The 21,271-nt window shown below is 33.7% G+C and overlaps 1 protein-coding gene across 1 annotated transcript in view; it reads left to right on the top strand.

Moving 5' to 3' along the window:
• Positions 1–1,190: 1,190 nt before the first annotated feature.
• LOC113510950 (serine-rich adhesin for platelets) overlaps positions 1,191–21,271 on the top strand; it is a 74,543-nt gene continuing 54,462 nt past the window's right edge. The window contains exon 1 of the mRNA XM_052902020.1: positions 1,191–1,362. The gene's annotated coding sequence lies outside the window, so the exon portion shown is untranslated. The remainder of the gene's footprint in view (positions 1,363–21,271) is intronic.

Here is a 21,271-nt window from a genome sequence, read left to right as displayed (position 1 = left end):
TCGAATTAAAAATTTTAATTTTGGAAATAAGGAGCGTGGTGACGCTTGGTAGGCAGTTAGGATGCTGTACGAGAGACGCTGCTGCCCACCCCTCGTTCTCCCCTATTCGCCTCTTACGACATCCACGAAAAAGGAAGGGGTGGCTTATTCTATGCCGGGACCACACGGCCATTTCACAGCCATATTCATCCTTAATAGTAACATATGTTGGCTTATCAGCTTCCATATATACTGCATCCATAAATGCAAAAGTTTGCAACGATGGATGGTTATTTGATACACTTTCACGCAATAACTACTAAACAGATTTGAATGAAAATTGGTACACGGATAAGCTAACTTAGAGTATCGTATATTCTACATATTGATTCTAACGAACGAAGCTGCGGGATACAGGTAGTCTATACTACTATTATGAAGAGGAACGATTGTTTGTTTGTTTGTAATAGATAAACTTAAAAACTGTTGAAGCGATATAAAAAAAAATCACCTATAGAAAGCTACATTGTCGGCGAGTAAAGTAGGTTATATACTATTTTTGAAAAATTTATCTACCCGTACGAAGCCGGGTTGGATTGCTAGTCTTTAAAAAAGTTATAGTAATATTATAATATATATATTATAAAGCTCCTATGTAAATAGGAGCTTTTTTATGCAACTTAGAATGGGCGAACAAGCTGGCGGCCCACCTGATGGAAATTGGTAATCGGCGCCTATAGACATGAACAGTAACGTGGACATAACAAAGTATACTGTGAAATATAATTAATAATAATTATTAAATAATTTTGTTTGGTGACAAAATAATGTGAAAGGATGGTATACCATTGTTTCTGTGGTAAATTTTACACCATAGAAAATTTAGATGACTTTGTACAAAATCCACTGAATTTTGCCCCTCTTTGGTGCTTTGCACGCATATTTTGCGCCAACCAAAACCTTATACAATTAATTCATTACCTAAATTAGCTGATACGTGAAACCTACGACCTCCGCGGAGGTCAATAATTGTTATTATTCATTATTTCTTCTTATAATTTTCCTTTAAAAAGAAATTATAAAACAAATATCCATCCGTGTGTGAATCATTAATGATTCGCTTTACAGCGATGCAGCGCCGCCGAGGTCACATAACAAGCTTGTTTCATAAACGTACCTTAAGTATATAAGCGACAACATAGTACTACAGATGTTTGTTCTTGCGACCTGAACGCGCGACGCGTAACGTTTTTAAATATATTAATTTAAAAAAAAAATAAAACGTTGAGTGACGTCACCGAAGTTTTAAATATCGAAGAGACATCGTGAAACGTTTCAGTGTGTTGTGCTTATCATTGTGGAGTGGTAGCCGTGACGTTTTATGTGAGTTTTTTTTTATTCAATTATAATTTTGAATTTCGAATTTGAATGTGAGTGTTCTCTTTTTAAATTAAGTTCCTATGTTTTATTTTTTAACAGTGAGCAGGTAGTGAGGTCGATGGGTTATTTTTTTTTTAATTCAATCTATTTAGGATTTAATTTAAATTTATTTTTTCCAATATATTTATACATAATTATAATATTAATTAATTTTGTAATTTATAAATTTAACACTAGATTTTTATACATAAAAAATTAAAATATATATTTCCCGCGCTCCATGCGTCAGTTGATGTCTTTTACACGTACTATATGGGTAGGATATTTTGTATGTAAATTTATATATCATAAATCATGTTATATTATTTAATATCTTGTTTATCACATATAAACTTGTTCTATATTACAATTTCATGGATACCATAAATATTCCATAACAAAATAAATGAATGAATATTAATTATTTCGCGCCTGAGGACATTCATGCCTGTATTTGTCTTTCATTATACACAAGATAATTTGGAATTTAGAATTAAAATATGAATTTAATTATTAATTTTTATTTTATTCATTTCACATAAGCTTTATTACTTCATGGCAATGGTCTGTTACATTCTGTTTCTTAAAACAAGGAATTCGTTACCTATACTCAAAATTTTGAAATAATGATTTGCAATATGCCAATAACTAAGAACAAATCAATTGCTAAAATTAATCCTATATTTTTTTTTATTTTTAAAACTTTAAATTAAAAAAAAATCTTAAGGTATTTTATTTTCTAGAGTTCTCCCCCGTAATTTAGTCTGCACAATATACCATATATATTAAGCTACATACGTTTTTAAAGTACATTATTAAATAAACACTATGAAATTAAATTATAGGTAATAAATAAATGACTATTCAAAAATGCTTAAATCCAAGTTTACTTGAACAAAAATATTTCTTTTTTTCGTTCCTTTTTTAATATTATGTCTAATTCTGTTTAATAATCTATATAATAATAATAATAACATAATTTATATTTCAATTAGTTCAGTATTAAGTGCTTAAGTGGCTCTCTCTGTTGATGACAGTTTCGGGGCTACACTCCTTGTACACAAAGTCTCGAAAGTGACAGCTTCACCTGCCCTTTAAAAAGCGAAACAAAACAAACCTAATAAATTATCTAAACATAAATAATATAAAATTTTGCCCTACAAAAAAAGCTACTTTAATCACGAAAAAATTAATACAAAATCAACACCAAGATACGTCCTATTGATTGCAAAAATAATCAACAAAATCAGTCTAGTACAGACGAAGACATCGCGTGACATACACACGAAAACATATGCGTTTTGATAAACTATTTTTGAAACCTTTTTACTGGTTCAAGGCTAATGCTACCATCTGTACCAGTCACCGCCGTCAGATCAGTAGTTTAGGTGTTAACACGTAACAGACTTACAGACATTCTTTCATTTATAAGAAAAAAAAACATCTATCAATACCATCCAAGCAAATGACTTTGCACAAAAGTCGTTTGCTTGGGCACCTCTGTCCCATTCGTGTTTCTACCGGGAAGCAGTTGCGTTTGCATGGCTGTGTTTCGGTTTGAAGGGTGGGATATGGCGTGAATTTACAAGGTACAGTTGAATAACACCTGAGTCCTCAGGAATGGCAACGCATCGGGGGTATCATGGGCGAAACAGTATACTCTGTTATGTCCATGGTACTGCTCATGTCTACAGGCGACGGTTACCACTTTCCATCAGGTGGGCCGTCAGCTTGTTTGCCATTCTAAGCAGCATAAAAAAAATTTGCGATTCAACCTTGAAGCGAACTGAACTTATATCGTTACGTGGAACTTACAAAATAATATACAATAGAGATATAAAGACTCTAAAAAGAAGCAGAAGCAAGAAGAACTTTCTTTTTTTTAAAAAGAAGAACCTTTGAATGGATGATACTGTAATGGTAACCCCACTTGCGCTAACGGCATACGCTGGCGGGGCACCAGTGAGGGATGATAGGTGAGGATGAAAAGGCAGGTCAGTTAGCCCATCGTGACGAATTCAACGAATTAACCATGATAGTTTCCAGGGGGAACCGCGTGGAGGTCGACCTGGTTGGGTATATTGTTAGCAATGAGATTCGCAGTCTCCATCACTAACAATCTCTTTCCCCCCTCACCCCGGAATTGTAAGATGCTCACCCCAAGATGTGAACGGTGCTTTCAGCTATCCGCGTAGACATATCCCAATAATAATACTACATTATTGGGATAGGATACCGCGTTCGTGATTCACTATTCATCCCAAAGGTTGACTGCTAGAGAAATGCTACCAGCATCAAGTCCGTCTTTTGTGTCATATTTTATTTTATTCATAAAAAATATTTAAATAAATAAATAAATAAATATTTCTATTAATTATAAACTGTAATGCATTAAAACACATAAAAATATAAACCAGACCAATCTCCTACAGACAACCATATGTTCATTATTTTAGTAGCATTTTGCGGAGTGTAATGTAGTTCGTACGAAGCAAAAATTGCTAAAGAAAATTAAAAAAATAACTAATTAATAAAGGCAAAAGACGTATTAGTATTATGAATAGAATAGAATAGAAACATTTATTGCCAGTAAACTTACAATATAAAATATAAATAACATATACAAAAAGTGTCCCACTGTGTCCCGCTGTGTCGGACTTAAAGCTTAAAGCATTCACTCCCAGTCAACCATAGGGAAGTGTCAGAATACTCGAATGCGGTACTACTAATTATAGATATACATACATACTAAAATTACATATATAAACGAATAAATATATATAAATAACAAATATATTTACAGATATATGACATATATGTACTATATTATACACGAAATTGAGAATAATATAAAGTACTTACTGCTCGGATCATTAAATTCTATTAGTCGAAACAAGAAACTCAGTAGCCCTCAAGCTAAAAGAATATAAAAAAAAGTACAGTGAAAGAAAAAAATTACATCCAGAGTGCAAATTTGACTCAGAGAGGAATGAACAAAAAACTCAGCTGTTGCTTTATTTGAACAAAAGTTTCAATTTACAAGTATTAAAATATTATGATTGAATATATTAAACTAAATCAGTACTCAGCATCTAAAAGGTGAATTGGAGCCGCCCACAAGCTAAAAGAGTACAAAAAAAAGTACAGTGAAAGAAAAAAATCACATCCAGAGTGCAAATTTGACTCAGAAGAATGAACAAGAAACTCAGCTGTTGCTTTATTTAAACAAAAGTTTCAATTTACAAGTATTAAAATATTATGATTGAATATAAACTAAATCAGTACTCGGCGCCTAAAAAGTGAAACTGGGGCCGCCCACAAGCTAAAAGAGTACAAAAAAAAGTACAGTGAAAGAAAAAAATTACATCCAGAATGCAAATTTGACTCAGAGAAATGAACAAGAAACTCAGCTGTTGTTTTATTTAAACAAAATATTAAAATATTATGATTGAATATAAACTAAATCAGTACTCGGCGCCTAAAAGGTGAATTGGAGCCGCCCACGAGCGAAATATTTTAATAGTTATTATTTAACATTGCCGTTCAAAATAAGGTGCGGTGACTTAACAGTGGCGTGCCTTCAACGAAAACGATAATGTTGATTTCTTTTTTAATCGACTTCCAAATGCAGACGATTCCCAATTCGTCTTTTTTCTTTAGTTGTACTGTGAGATTTCGTTAATTCATATCATGGGCAAAACAGTATAATCTGTCTTGTTACAGGCGACAGTTACCATTTCCCATGCAACAACAATCATAAAAAAAAAATTTACTACCTTTGAGACAAATCATTTTACTCCACACTTGTATATACCGGATTTCCACATAAATACAAGACTTTTTAATAACACTTCAGTATCCATTACATCGATATTATGTAAGACATGAGAAAAACCACAAGCTTTATACGAGTATTGAATCATATTTTTTCAAATCTATTGTTAACCGGCCATAAAATTCCAATTGTATTTCCATTAATCGTGTAATTCTTAACGTTATTGCTATAAGGACGATTATTGCTCATCATACACAATTACGTCATCCCGGATCTTGGCACGAAATAATGCAAATGTACTCTTATCTTCTGGGATTAAGACATCAATGAGAAACTGCAAGTAAACAATTATATACATATCATAAATCTATATATACATATATATTCACGATAGGTATATTTGTTTTGGGGACCGGCTGACCCATGCCCACCCAAGAATAATCTTGTGCCCACCTCAAAATGCGAGAAAAGCTTCGCAAAGATATGTCTGATAATACACATGCGCCTACTGTAGCAAGCCCCTCGTCTTCTGGATTTTTTTTTATAAAAGCCAATGATATTCACACTATGTCCTTTACGGGGTAGATAGAGGATCCGAGTAATAAGTAAAAAACAATACGTCAGACAACAAATGGTAGACCGTTGACGGCCTATCTAGACCTCTCTTTGTCGACTGTTTTTTTTTGGAATAGTAACCCCACTTATGCTGTCGGTGTACGCAGGTAGGCACCAATAAATTTACCATCAGACGGGCTGTATGCTTATTTGCCACATTTGTGGTATGAAAAAGTGATAATAGGTGTAGAGTATGACAAATCAATTCATCCATTGTATCGAATTGATCTGAAATCAACTACAATGCTTTCCAGGAAACACCACGTGCAAGTCGACCTGACAGGGTTATATTGGGAGGAAGGGATTGTTAGTAATGGGGAGGTTAGTTCCCATTGCTATCAATATACTCTATCAGTTCGACCTCCACGCGGTTCTCCCTGGCAACCATCGTGTCTAATTTATCGTTGAATTCGTCACGATGGGCGTAACTGACCTGCCTTTTCACCTTCACCAATCATCCCTCACTGGTGCCCCGCCAGTGTATACCGATAGCATAGGCGGGGTCATCATTCCATTATCATCCATTAAAAAAAGACGGTATATTGATAGCAATGGGGTTACTAGTTTCTTTTTTTTTTTGTTTTTTTTTTTACAACACAGCGGGCAAACGAGCGTGCGGCTCACCTGATGGTAAGTGACTACCGCCGCCCATGGTCACTCACAACACCAATGGCATTGTAGATGTGCTGCCGGCCTTTTAAAAGGGAATATCCTGTTACTAACAATCCCCCCCCCTCCATTTGTCTACTGCTGCATTATAACGTGCATCATTTTTGACAGCAATCAGAAGTCGGTGAAAGACGCCTCTTCCTGACACACCTCCTACTCTATGAACTACGTCACTACCAACTTGAAACAATACGTTCTATCTAAAATCTTGGTTAAGAGTGATGGAGATGTGATCTCCTGTTGCTAGCAATATACCCTGTCATGTCAACCTCTGCACAGTTCCCCCTGGAAATCATCATGGTTAATTCTTGTGGAATTCGTCACGAAGGGTTAACTGACCTGCTGACCTGCTTTATCATCCTTCACTGGTGCCCTGCCAGTGTATACCGATAGCGTAGGCTGGGTTACCATTCCATTATCACCTATTAAAGAAATCTTTGTTTAATTGTGATAAAAAAAAAATTAAACGAATTTCATAGCAAAGTTAAAAAGACTGGCAGCACATCTACAATACCTTGGTTTTTTTTAATGGGTGGTGATGAAATGGTAACCCCGCCTGTGCTATCGGTATACACCTGCGGGGCACCAGTGAGTGATGATAGGTGAGGATGAAGCAGGTCAGTTAGCTCATTGTGACGAATTCAACAAGAATTATTCAAAATGGTTTCCAAGAGGAACCACGTGGAGGTTGACCTGGTAGAGTATACTGCTAGCAATAGGGTTGTCAAACTCAATTACTAACAATCCTATTCCCCCCGCAATGCGTCTGGTATTGCTGGTGCTCATGAACGGTAGAAGTCACTTACCATTGTGTGTGTGTGTGGTGAGTCACATGCTCGTTTTCCCACTGTATTATAAAAAAAAAAAGCAAATCTTTATATTCGAAAAACATTTAAGTCCTCCGTTTTTAAACAACCATACAGTTAATCATTTAGATTGACATAATCATCAGGAATGGCAACGCATGGGAGGGTATCATAGGCGAAACAGTATACTCTGTTATGTATATGGTACTGCTCATGTCTATAGGCGATGGTTACCACTTTCCATCAGGTGGGCCGTCAGCTTGTTTGCCTTTCTAAGTTGTATAAAAAAAAAACATACAAAGTATTTGGTGTCAGCCATATTCTTACCTGTTTTATTATTATTAAATCTATTATTTCTTTTAAACGTGATTCGAGTTTAAATTCTTTTGGGGGTAAGCCTTGAATACATATATTGAATAACGAACTTTTGTCTACGTAATCGGGTAAAGGTCACTGTTATTTAATTATTTATCGACGGATTAAATTGTTTACTATAATGATCCAAGATAAACAGTAAATATACAAATTATGCAGGAATTCACATAAAACGTTTAATCGTCTTCATATGTAACAGCGACGCCGTAAGAATTTTAAAGCAAGTTATAATAAAATTAACTATATAAAAAAAACTAGCTTTATATCCCGGGGGGGGGGGATCGTTAGTAATGCGGACTTATTAATTACTAGCTATTCCCCTGTTATTTTCGACGCGTGGATTTCAAAAGCAGGAAAACCAATTTTTTTTTATACCACTGAGGTTACAAACATGCATACGGCCCACCTGATAGTAAGCAGTTACCGTAGCCTATGAACGGCTGCAATACCAGAGGTATTACGCGCGCGTTGCCGACCTTGAAGAAGAAACCTCTTTACCCCCATTTTGAAAAACCCCATGCTGTAGTCTCTTAGGGAAACCTCTGCAGGGAAATCATTCTATAAGCTGAGTGTTTTTTTTTTATGTTTAAATTAATTTAATTACCGTCACAAATATACAGACAGACTGATAGATAATATTTCTAAAAATTATAGTTTCAGCTTCTATTAGGGTTACTAAAACCTCTCAATATCTTCTATATAGAGACATTGTCTGATTACCATTTTTATAAGTAAGAGTTCATTAGTCAAAAAGGTTACTAATTTTCCAATGCAATGTGTGAATTAAATTTCGTGACACCTAGTATAATATGTACTGTTTTTGTGTATTTATTTTACTATTAACATATTTAACTGTGTGAATTTTGTAGACACATCTCACTTATTATATATTATATACATACATGCATACATATTTGTCAAGCCTGTCTCCTATTAGAATAGGCAGAAACAATGGAACGCCAAATGCTTCGATTCAAACAAACCTCTTTCGCTTCCTCCACATTCTAAATACTGTTAGGTATAAATAATTAGGTACTTTTAATTTGGCCTTTCTTCAGCACGTCGCCTATTTGGTCGACATGGCGGCCCCTACCGACATCTCCATTCATTCTTGCTCGATAAATCTCTTTCGTAATTCTTCCTTCATCCATCCTCTCCAAATGGCCAAATCAACGCAACATTCCTTTTTCGATTTTTGTCACTACATCGTCTTTCAGTCTACGCTTCTCTCTAATTGCACTGTTTCTTACTCTATCTTTTTATAATATTATATAATTCTATGAATAAATTATTTCTTCCTTTTTTATTATAATGAGGTCTTCTAAAAACTGTTTAGTATTGTTTAATCAATACATAAAAAATTCTGTATGATACAAGCTTAAATTATATAGATAAAGTTTCTCCCTACAAATTGCTTCGAGAAAAAAAGCGGGTCAACTTTTTCATACAATTTTGCGTGATTATTGCGTGCGTTATGAATGATTCTTTTATAACTTCTATATTTATTTTATAATTTTTACGTCTTTTTAATGTGTAAAAACTCATTTTATTTATTAAACAATTAAATATAGATACGTAAAGATATATTGTGTGCGTAAGTATATAGAACACTGATAAAAAAACGAGTCAGCTAATTTGACAATTGGCTGAAAAAGTTGACCCGTTTTTGAGACTCGAAGCTGTATCTGTATAATCTAAAGGTACGAGATATGTTCACGTGTCTCGTAGGAAATATCATTTAAATCTGTTTAAATGTCCTAGAATGTCCTAGACACACACTATTGATTGCCTGTCGTAATTCTCTGGAGTGATAATTTAGAAAGTTCTGTAAGTTAACACATAATTTAGTCACGCTAGCATGCTGCGCGGAATACAAATGATTTAAGTTTTTGTTTCAGCAAAATAATCAATTTAAGTTTTTATAAAATTATTCAAACTCGCGGTACTAAATTCTTTTGAATAAAACAAACATTAAAATCAATTTGGGGCTGACAAGTATGTTGTGTAACATATGTACAAAATACACTAAGAAATATAGTTTTTTTTTTTTTTTTTTTTTTTTTGCTTTCTTTTAAATTGCAATAAATACATAAATATTATGAAAAAGTAAACCTTTTGTATATTATACGACGAATTAATTTAAATTTTTAAATTATATATACATATAATATATATATATATATATATATATATATATATATATATATATATATATATATATATATATATATATATAATACTTTTTTCGAACGAATAAATTTTACTTTATGGTATATATTTTAAAGGCGAAATGGATTTTTCGACCGACTTAAAAAAAACGAAGATTTCTTTTTTTTTATCATAATTTTACATATCTCTGTCAGTTATAAACCAATTTTCAAAATTCTCTTTTTTACCTAAAAAGTTATACTTACAAATTGATCCCGTAGGAGTTTTATCAAAATCAGTTTAGTAGTTTAGTTTTTAAATAAAAATAACTAATTTTAGTAAAATTGAAGTGAAATTTATTACGGAATACAATCTTATTTAGAATCAAATAAATATTTTCAAGTAATATTTCCATCGAACCCGGGACCTCTAAATATCATTACGCCAATTTAAACCACCAGCTCACTGAGGTATTTCAAAATGATGAATCATGATATTTTAAACTATTAAAAACTTGTTTCACGGTGACAACATACAGAAGTGTCTTTAGTGAAACGGGTTATTCTAAACATACATATGTATTTAATTAATGAGCCTTGTGGCACTCATGGCCTAGTGATATACTGGCCCCACTTGTAGACCCTAAGGTCGTGAGTTCGAATCTGGTCAATATTTATTTATTTATTTAATTATTTATTGTACACACCAGTTATAAGAATATGACAGAGGTAATCAAATGTACAAAGGCGAGCTTAACTCTAATGGAGTTCTCTTCCAGCAACACCCAAAGTGGAAAGGAGCATCAATGACAGCGAGTAGAGCGGTGTACAATATTGTGACAATATTTAAAACAAACTAGATAATATTAAATTAATTACATTATATTTAATAGTATAAATACACATATACATATATACTTACAATATTATAGCAATTGATTCATACATTACACAAAATAACATGCTTATTGAATTTTTTTTTTAATAATTTGACAGCTGTTATCAATTGTCCACGATTTGACAGTGACATTTCTTTTTTCTTTATTGTTGACAAGTGTTCTATATTTTTGACGTATTTGTTTTTTTTATATAATTTAATGACTTTTAAAAGTTTTAATGACTCATTTAATTAACATTTATTCTTTTTAAGTTTTAAATTTTGCACGCCTAATTATGGCGAAATATGAAGACTTATACTTGTTGTTAGCATCTATACATTTACCATGTTTCTTGTAAATTAAAAAAAAAGGAAATTGTTGTTTTATATATTTTGCTTTTCGGTTTTTTTTTTTTGTTTTTCATTCTTTTATCTCTTTTACTGTGTATTATGTGTATCTTTGTATTGTAATTTTGTGTGATGTAAGTAATGCAAATGAATTATCTATCTAAATAAATAAATAAATAAAACTGTAAAGTAATTCTTGACATGAGAGAAATCTTTACTTTTCAGGAGTAGTAACGTAGGAGACCACGTTTATGGTCTTATTGTTGTCAATCATACTTTTAATGTCTATTTATTGTTATTATCGCCAAATGCTCTATATAAATCTATTTTTTAATGCAACTTAGAATGGCAAAGAAGCCATATAAATGTGAACAGTACCATAGACAACAGAGTATACTGTGTCGCGTATACTCTGATCTACTACTAATAATATATCCTTCATAAATTACCATTTCTGAGGACTAAAGTGTTATGCTTCTGTATCCTTAAATTTTATTGCCGTATCCCACCCACCAAAATAATACACGGTAATCTAAACACAACTGCGATAGGGTAAAACACTAATGGGACAGAAGTACCCAAACAGATGACTTTTGTACGAAGTCTCCCTCTGGTATTTAATATTCTGATATTTAATAATAAAAGTAAAAATAAATTTGTATATTTTTGTTCGTAATACAATTATAGTTATTAAAGAAAGAAATAAAGAAAAAAACATTAAGTTTTTAATTAAAAAAAATTCAAATTACAAAAATTGTATGGGACCATTAACAGAATTTCCTGAGAAATTTTGCAGATATTTTAAGAGGAACGTTAGTGCCCATTCCTCGCCCTTCCTTAAACGCCACTTATGATACCTACGAGATAGGAAAGGGTAGCCCATTCTATGACCACGCGGCAAAATTAATAATAATAATAACAATTTATTACATTTTGCATAACCAATAAATCTGCATTAAAGAATAAAAAAAAAACCGAGCCAAACTGAAAACTATTTCTTTACGTTATTTATGCATGTAGTTCCTGCAACTGACGTAATTGCATCTTTGTCTTAAATGCATACTTTTAACCTTCTTTTTGGAGACATTAAAAAAAAAAACAACAGTACGACATAATGCATACGTCGTTATGACCGATGCACTAGGTCTCAAACGGCCGCGTACGTAATATTTCTTGTAACGTAAACACGTGAAGCTCGCTTTCATAATTCGGCCCGGGGGCATTGCGAAAGGACGAGCGGACCGGACACGCGGCTAGTGAAGTGATACCTCTGTACCATGCACTGATGTCGATAGCTTCTCTTTATTTTTATTTATTTATTTATTTATTTAAGACAGCTGGAACAGTACATAATTATACACAAATTTTTTTTATACAACTTAGAATGGCAAACAAGCTGACGGTCCACCTGATGGAAAGTGGTAACCGTCGCCTATACACATGAGCAGTACCATGGACATAACAGAGTATACTGTTTCGCCCATGATACTTCCCATGCGTTGCCATTCCTGAGGACTCAGGTGTTATTCCTCTGTACCCTGTAAATTCACGCCAAATCCCACCCTTCAAACCGAAACACAGCCATGCAAACACAGCTGCCTCACGGTTGAAACACGAATAGGACAGAGGTACCCAAGCAATCGACTTTTGTACAAAGTCTCCTTTTGGTGTAGTCAAATCGTAATTTGACAGCCACTAAAGTTTGCACAAAATGTAATACAAGTGAAGGTAACACAAAATTAAACAATACTATAAATTAAATAAATTAAACAATACTAAATTACTTTTTACAAACACATTTCAAAAAGAAGAAAGTTCTCAGTTCGGTTGTATGTTTTTTTTTTTTATATTTGTCACCTCATAACTCCGTCAGTTGTGAACCGATTTGAAAAATTCTTTTTTCATCCTAAAGGATATACTTACATATTAATCACGTAGAGATTATATCGAAATCGGTTCAATAGTTTAGTTTTTAAATTAAAATAACGGATTTTGCCGCAACTGAAGTCGGTTTTTTTATTTCACTTTATATCAGATGGATCATTAGTTTGCTTGCTGAAATACAGCCAAGTAGACACAGTTAATTAGCTTGAATTTCACAAAACATCATTTCAGAGAAACTTTTTTTTATGTCACAACGCTGGCAAACATGCATACAGTCCGACATAAACGTTCACTGTGGCTTATGGCCTGCAATATCAGGGACATTGAAAGAATCTTAATGCACCCTTTTTGAAGAAACCCATACTGTAGTTTCTAGGAAAGAACTCGGCAGGGAGCTCACTTCACAGCTTGATCGTACGCGAGAGAAAACTTCTCTGAAAGCGTACTGTACGTGACCATTTAGGTTCAAGCGTGTGAGTATGAATTCCCTGTGGATGGCGAGCGGTGCGATGATAAAAGATGGCTGTATGCATTCTTTCAAATAACAAAAAAAAGATCCAAAAACCCAAATCTCATTTCGTCTATATTATATTATACTTTGTATTATGTATTACATATACGCCGCTAATTTTGAACGAAAAAAGAATGGAATAAAAAAAAAATTTTTGTGGCCTACATAGACATTACCATAGCTAACAATAATATTTCAGATAAATTAACATACTGAAAATTAGGCAGCATGGTCTCCGACCTTAGCCTGTTCCATAACGGAACAAACGTACTAAAAAAAAGCTGACAATAAGAACAAATTCTAGTCCCTAAAAAGGCTCTTACTCAGCATGTGTCGGGAGTCCTTACGGCTCACCGATGCTGATCTTTTTTTTTATACAACTTAGAATGGCAAACAAGCTGACTGTCCACCAGATGGAAAATGATAACCGTCGCCTATAGACATGAGCAGTACCATGGACATAACAGAGTATACTGTTTCGCCCATGATACCTCCCATGCTTTGTCATTCCTGAGGACTCAAGTGTTATTCCTCTGTACCCAGTAAATTCACCGAATTCAAACCGAAACACAGCCATACAAACACAACTGCTTCACGGTTGAAACACGAATGGGACAGAGGTACCCAAGCAATCGACTTTTGTACAAAGTCTCCCTCTGGTAAAGATAAGCCGTAAGAGTAACCTTCCGTAATATTTAACTATGTTAATTCTTTATAGAATCAATACGATTTAATTCGATGTTGATTCCATTTTTTATTATTTTACAACGGTTGAAGTCACCTTACTTGCGAAATGAAATACTGCATGTTGCGAAGCAGAACTTATTTACACTCGTAAATTATTGATTGCGCATTCTAAATTCAAATATTTTGAATCTAATTTGTCTACAAAATTGGACAATTTATTGACAGCAACTCTAACACATCTATAATGAGTCTATTAGACTCTTTATTCAAATCTTTTTTTTTTTTTTATACAACTTAGAATGACAAACAAGCTGACGGCCCACCTGATGGAAAGTGATAACCGTCGCCTATAGACATGAGCAGTACCGTGGACATAACAGAGTATACTGTTTTGCGTTGCCATTCCTGAGGACTCAGGTGTGATTCCTCTGTACCCAGTAAATTCCCGCCATATCCCACCCTTCAAACTGAAACACATGCAAACACAACTGCTTCACGGTTGAAACACGAATGGGACAAATGGTACCCAAGCGATCGACTTTTGTGCAAAGTCTCCCTCTGGTAATCTAAATTCTATTTATAAATTAAATAACATAACATAATCTGTCAAAACAATAGAGTTAACACAAAAATAGGAGTCGACCTCATCAAGTCAATTTGCGGCGATAAATCTTATTATAAGGCATATTAAGCGATTCCGTATGCTAATCATAGTTTTGTACTTTTGTTCGTGGACTCGTTGTGTGTGTGTGTGTGTATGTGTCATCATGTCATTTTTATCGCGAAATGATCATTAATTTTGTTTAATATATTGCGTGAAAATTGTGATGATCTCGCGTGACATTGTTGACCTTGTGAATTATTTTCATAAAATATAAAACCTATGACAGCTTTATACGGGTCGTATTATTTTTTTTAATAGTATTTTTTTTTTTTAATAATGAGTTTAAAACGTATTGAATTAAAATTCATTCAATTTGATAACCTTTTTGCGTATTTTTTAAACCGACAGTTTCGTTCGATTATGTTTGGTTAGAAAACGCATAAATTACAATAAATAGTAATATTTTTCTAAAAATATCTTTTTTTTTAATGGATGATAATATATATATATATATATATATATATATATATATATATATATATATATATATATATATATATATATGAACACACAAATAGTTAGATAGAGTGTTGGGAGGAACATTAGGTGTCTGGGAATGAGACCAGCTCCCCGATACACTGGCTTACTGTGTAGAAATGGATCACCCATAATGGAATGGTAACCTCGCCTGCGTATTCCACTAGAATTAATCATGGTTTCCAGGGGGGACCGTGTGGAGGTCGACCTGATAAGGTGTATTGCTACCAATGGATCAGTTAAACCTTATTACTGACAATTCTTCCCCCCCCCCCCCAAAGTATCTTAAGTATATGGCCGTGTGATCCCGGCATAAAATAACTTTCTATTTTTGTGGGTCTCGCAAGAGTCGTCTAAGGGATGGCGAGGGATTTGCAGCAGCGACCCTCTTAAAACATTTCTAAAGCCTGACTGCGGTTGCCAACTCGCCTGCCGAGCGTGGCAACTACTGGCATAACCCCCCCTTATGAGGGGGAAAGAGACTGTTAGTAATGGAGACTGAGAATCCCATTGCTAGCAATATACCCAACCAGGTCGACCTCCTCGCGGTTTCATTCTGTTTCAATTCGTCATGATGGGCTAACTGGCCTGTTTTCATTCTCATCTATCACCCTTCACTGGTGCTCAGCCAGCGTATCCCATTAACGCAGGCGGAGTTACCATACCATTTTCACCCATCAAAAACCCCCCTTATGAGGAAAGCTCATGTCCAGCAGTGAACAGTTAACGGCTAAAATAACAATTCTAATTCACACGAACAAAGTCACAGTACACACCTAGTTTGCATAACAAACATTACAGTCAACAAACGAGTTCTCGCAAAAAAATAATAAAGTCTTTATAAATGAATAAATAAATAAATAACTTTATTGGCAATGATTTTGGGTCTAAATTCAATTTGATTTTATAAATTGAATGTACCTTACAAAATCTACTTAGATCAAGCGTGCAAATATTGGAAACAAAAATTACAATGATTTATTCTTTGTTATTTTTTTTTATACAACTTAGAATGGCAAACAAGCTGACGGCCCACCTGATGGAAAGTGGTAACCGTCGCCTATAGACATGAGCAGTACCGTGGACGTAACAGAGCATACTGTTTCGCCCATGATACCCCCCATGCGTTGCCATTCCTGACGACTCAGGTGTTATTCCTCTGTACCCAGTAAATTCACGCCGTATCCCACCCTTCAAACCGAAACACAGTCGTGCAAACACAACTGCTTCACGGTTGAAACACGAATGAGACAGAGGTACCCAAACAATCGACTTTTGTACAAAGTCTCCCTATTAATTTTATAACAAAACATATTAACATTTAAGTTTGTTGTGACAAAAAAAAATATATGATCTACATAATAACAATATTGTTACAAAAGATTATTAAACACAAAATAGTTTTGGCTGACTCGTCGTACATATATGGGTATGCTAGTATTATGTGGAATTCTACAGAGCGGCCAAGGACTGATTCGCATTTGCATATGATTATAATAATTTGGACAAACGGATCCGGGTCGTCGCAGTGCTTGGACGATACCACTGATATTTGTCGTTTTTTTTTTCTTCTTTTTTTTTATACACCAAGGAAGAATAGCATACAGCCTACTTGATGGTAAGAGGCCAATGCAACGCATGAATGGTTTTTTTTTGTTAGATGAAAATGGTATGGTAACCCCGCCTGCGCTAACGGGATACGCTGGCGGAGCACCAGTGAAGAGTGATAGATGAGAATGAAAACAGGTCAGTTAGCCTATCATGATGAATTCATCAGGAATTAACCATGATAGTTTCCAGGGGGAACCGCGTGGAGGTCGACCTGGTTACGTATATTGCTATTGGATTTTTAGTCTCCATTTCTAACAATCCCTTTCCCCCACGCATGAATGGTTGTAAAATCATAATTGATCATAAAAGATCGTGTTAAAAATGTCAGCTTCTATTGTAACAAATATAGTTCATATTGATATCAAAATTAAACTACTAAACTGTTTTCTATAAAATGTCTATGGAAACAATCTAAAATTATTTATTTATTTAACTCTTTATTGCACCATAAATAAAAATATACAATGACAAGTGAATAATTCAAATGAAATACAGTAACATAAATACAGATTGAAATATACACATAAAGGTACAAAAGGCGGTGTTATCGCTAGGGCAATCCCTTACAGACAACCTTTGGTTAAAGGAGAACATAGAAATGGGCGGTTGGCGCAAGAGTGAATTAATAATTTTTCGTGCCTAAAATACAAAAACCTTTAATGCATAAAAATATTAAATATATATAATTTATTAAACTACTTTCTATAACAATATATATATATATATATATATATATATATAAATACATACATAGCACACACAAACTATGACAAATCTAGTAAAAAATTATTTTTTTGTCTGAAAAGGATAACTAAGGAATAAAGGATTTGATAAACAAAACGATTGAGCACTCCGTCTATAGACGGTGGCTCTTTTGTTTATGTCCTTTATTCCTTTATATCCTTTCAGACAAAAAAAAATCTATTATAAATTGTCTTAATAAATAAAAAAAAAAAAGTTACGGAGTATGAGGTCAATCCATTCTTTTGTAAACCTTGTTTTGAAAGTAGATTTATATATTTTTTGTGTGTGCTTGTATGTATTTATATGTGTATTCATTTATTTTTTATATAAATATATATATATATAGTTTAGTAGATAACATTTCAACTTCAATTATGGACCCTGTTGGGCACAGCAAGTAGGAGAGAGGAGGACAACGCTTTTTTCCCTTAATCATTACCAATTTATAATTATATATTTATTTGTAAATTACAAGATAAATTCTGTTTGTCATTCAAGTATTCTTCAATAGTATAGTAGCATTTATTAAGTAATAACTTTTTAAGACTTCTTACAAAAATATTGTTATTTTCTTAAAACTCTCATCGTGCCTCCCACCAAATTGCTTATAATTATTTATTTATTTATTTATTGCATTCCATAATAATTAATTAATACATAATACATAATTATTACATAAGGTTTCAATTATGGACCCTGTTGGGCACAGCAAGTAGGAGAGAGGAGGACAACACTTTTTTCACTTTCGAAATAGTATATCACGATAAGTATGTATTTTCTTATTATTATTATTATTCATTATTTAAGTATTAGTGTGTATCTAATGTGTGTGTAATGTAATGTGTAAATACTCCTCTCCATCCAAAGGTTGCCTGGAAGAGAAAGGTTGCCTCGCTCTTAGCGATAAGGTCGCCCATTGTTTTCTCATTGTGATTATTTCTTGTAATTATTTATATTTATAATAAGTTTACTATTGTAATCTTTTGGTGGAAACAATAAAGAGTATCTATCTATCTACCTATCTAGATGATGCTGGTAAAATATATTTGTATTTATTTATTAGTGTTCTATAATTGCGATCTACCAGTTTTATTTCGAAAACTGCGTAAAATAAAACAATACAAAAAATAAATCCACAGAAATACCCATAATTTAATGAGAAGTTATTAAAATTGCCATGAATATTGTTAAGATATTCAATATACACGATTCAATAGTAACTAACATGAATAGCTCTTTGACGAAGGCCTGCTCCCTGAACTGTGACATGATACACAGGCTTTTTATCTGCGAATCTTTAACATAAAAAAAATAATAATATAAAAAAAAATTAAGACGTAATTAGATTGCTTGCGTGTGCGTAATAGATATTTATATGTATGTACATACTAGCCTTTATCTGTGACTTCGTCTACTTGGATTAGATAAGAAATACCCTACATATATCTCCATCCCATATAGAACGCGTATACCAGTCCTCAGGAATGGCAACGCTTGGGGGGTATCATGAGCGAAACAGTATACTCTGTTATGTGCATGGTACTCCTCATGTCTATAGGCGACGGTTACCACTTTCCATCAGGTGGGCCGTCAGCTTGTGTGCAATTCTAAGTTGTATAAAAAAACCAAGTTTCTTAATAGCGTTTAGGCGCTATGAAGTAAGAAACAAACTCACTTTTACATTTATAATATTAGTAAGGATTATATTAGCTATTATACCTTGATATCTATGAAGTCCCCGTGTGGTTCGAGCATAGAATAAGCCACCCCTTCCTTTCCCGTCAGTGTTGTAAGAGACTAAGGGAGGGCGAGAGATGAGCAGAAGCATCTCTATTAAAACATCTCCAAAGCCTAATTGCAGTTGCCAAACCGCCTGCCAAGCGTAGCAACCACTGGCAATACCCCTCCTTCTGATGATGAAGACGGACAAGCGGACAGCTCACTTGATAGAAAGTGGTAACCGTCGCCTATAGACATGAGCAGTACCATGGACATAACAGAATATACTGTTTCGCCCATGATACCCCTCATGCGTTGCCATTCCTGCGGACTCAGGTGTTATTCCTCTGTACCCAGTAAATTCACGCCATATCCCACCCTTCACACCGAAACACAGCCATGCAAACACAACTGCTTCACGGTTAAAACACGAATGGGACAGTGGTACCCAAGCAATCGACTTTTGTACAAAGTATCCCTTTGGTAATATAAAAATGTAGTTATGTCATTTTTGTAATATTTATTTATGTAACATTGCTGTGCCTTCCAAGGTTCATGTCGATTCTTTACCTTTAATAGCTTAAGCCCTATATTGTTACAACATGACATAGCAACAAATGATTGAATCGAATTGAACAAATCAAAATCGAGTAAATTCAACTGAGACAATATTTTCTCAACGAAATTCTATGCAAATCGAATGACGATCAAGGAAAAAACCGAGTTCAGTAAAAACATAGCTCGTTCAATGACATACCTATATGCAAAGCTGTTTCTTATTATTCTATGCAAATACTTATAAATATTTGGAGGCATTGTCAAAATAAATATCTTAACCTCGCCCGCTTCGGAATTCTTTTTTTTTTTTTCACTGTAGATGTATGTTTATTAAATATTAGAATACCTTTTCATAATATTAATAATATTTTCCTTAAATCTTAAAAAGTCTGAATGTTTTTTTTTTTTTTTATTTATTTTGAATGGTACCCCCGCTTGAGTTAACAGTATTCTTTGGTGGAGTGCCGGTGAGAGATGATGAATTTGTCAAAAATTAACCATGATTGTTTCCAGGGGGGCTGCGTGAAAGTCTATCGTAACGTTCTCTAAATAACTTAATCTCCATTCCTACCCCCTCCCCCTCAAATGGGTGGTAACAGAAATATGATTTACTATACTTTACCAGAGGGAGACTTTGTACAAAAGTCGATTGCTTGGACACCTCTGTCGCATTCGTGTTTCTACCCTGAAGCAGTTGTGTTTGCATGGCTGTGTTTTAGTTTGAAAGGTGGGATATGGCGTGAATTTACAGGGTACAGAGAAATAACACCTGAGTCCTCAGGAATGGCAACGAATGGGGGGTATAATAGGCGTAACAGTATACCCTGTTATGTCTATGGTACTGCTCATGTCTATACGTGAAGGTTACCACTTTCCATCAGGTGGACCGTCAGCTTGTTTGCCATTCTAAGTTGTATAAAAAAAAAAGTATCTGTATCCCGCAGCTTTACCCGCGTAAACCGGCATGTAAAGTATCCTATACGTTAAGTTATGGTATAACCTACTCATGTACCAAATTTCTTTTAAATATATTCAGTCGTTTTTGCGTGAAAGATTAACAGACATCCATGCATACAAACTTTCATATTTTATAATATTAATAGGTTTATAATATATCTAATTCTATAATTATTATGACAGAAATAGTTTCATATACAAATAGACGACAGGACGTTATAAATGAAAAGAGAAATCCTAATGCATTATGCATTGCGGAGAATTTTACAACATGACGCATATTCTAACAACATTTGGGTATGCATTAGTAAATATTACATCAACTTTTAACATTTAAAGTTTGCTCTACAAAAAAAAAATAGCTAGGTATTTCAATCGTGATAGATTTAATATGAACTTAGTAATCAGACTATTTTTATTTTAAAACAAATAGAACGTATATACCTATC

This window comes from Galleria mellonella, unplaced genomic scaffold (genome assembly GCF_026898425.1).
Source record: "Galleria mellonella isolate WM207_F2 unplaced genomic scaffold, CSIRO_AGI_GalMel_v1 utg87, whole genome shotgun sequence".
Classification (NCBI taxonomy): Eukaryota; Metazoa; Arthropoda; class Insecta; order Lepidoptera; family Pyralidae; genus Galleria; species Galleria mellonella.
This window is presented reverse-complemented; position numbering and strand designations above follow the sequence as displayed.